Below are 1092 nucleotides of genomic sequence, written 5' to 3'. Positions count from 1 at the left end.
AGTCCAATTTCCATCAGTGCCCTGTTGGTCAACGGCACTGTTGGCGGTCGTTGTTAACCCCGGCCTCGACCGATCCGGTATGGAAATCGTATCTTCTGACACGTCCGCCAACGCCTTCTCTGAAAACACAACACCTTCACTCCGCTATTGCTTACAACTCGGACCTCGACCAAGGAACACACCTTTCCTGTTGTACAACACCACACACACACACACACTTGTCCTCTCTTTATCTGCTTCTACTACATAACACACATATCTAGATCCACAGTAACTGAGAAAAAAGGTCACATTTTGCAGATGCCTACATGCCTTCTAGTCCTGACCTACTGCCTCATAAACACCACTACAACGACAACCAAGTCTCACACAAGCCAAAACCCACGCACTCATGCAACATACTTTCCTTGCCTCTCAATAACACCACAACGGTCCCTCGTCATCCCCTCCCAGCACTCACCGCAGTACGTGTACATCCCATTGTACTCCAGGAATCGCACTCTGACGTTGTGCAGAACGGCGATCTCGTGGAGAAAGCTGAGAGACATGAAGTCATTCTCTCCCTCCAGGATGTCAGGGTTCGCCAAACGTTGGAGGTCAGCCAGGGAAGCCACCGGGTAGTCCGCCACCTGTTAGCGGACGTGTCGTACACAGTTCACTGAAAACACTCCAATCCAACGACCGGCATTTACTTCACCTGTACGCCTACATTACCTTTCCATCGCACAGCTTAAGCTGCAGCTGCTTCACTGCAGGACTGTAATCGTGCACGACTTGGCCTGACGCCCACACCGACTCCGGGTCCGGATTCCAAGCCCTCGCACCCTGAACAACACACACCCACACCAGTACAGAAAACTATAACACTGCTATTACTTTTAACACACCCCCTACTTCCATGGATCGTGGATCACCTATTTTTAGGTGCCACAGGTTGGTTGACTCCATGCAGCACAGATGTGAAGCATTTCTCCAAAACATCCGCTACGCAACTTACATATTACTTATGTCACTCACAGGAATGCTACATCTTAATGCTTTTTTTCAGCTAATTGAATTTGTTATAAAACATGCACACACAGCTCTTTTTTT

General features: G+C 48.8%; 1 protein-coding gene across 1 annotated transcript in view; it reads right to left on the bottom strand.

The window, feature by feature from the left end:
- Positions 1-1092, bottom strand: part of LOC103399996 (methyl-CpG-binding domain protein 3-like) — an 844757-nt gene that overhangs the window by 809969 nt on the left and 33696 nt on the right. The window lies entirely within an intron of this gene.

Source organism: Cynoglossus semilaevis, chromosome 2 (assembly GCF_000523025.1).
Source record: "Cynoglossus semilaevis isolate Cse_v1.0 chromosome 2, Cse_v1.0, whole genome shotgun sequence".
In the NCBI taxonomy this organism is placed as follows: domain Eukaryota; kingdom Metazoa; phylum Chordata; class Actinopteri; order Pleuronectiformes; family Cynoglossidae; genus Cynoglossus; species Cynoglossus semilaevis.
This window is presented reverse-complemented; position numbering and strand designations above follow the sequence as displayed.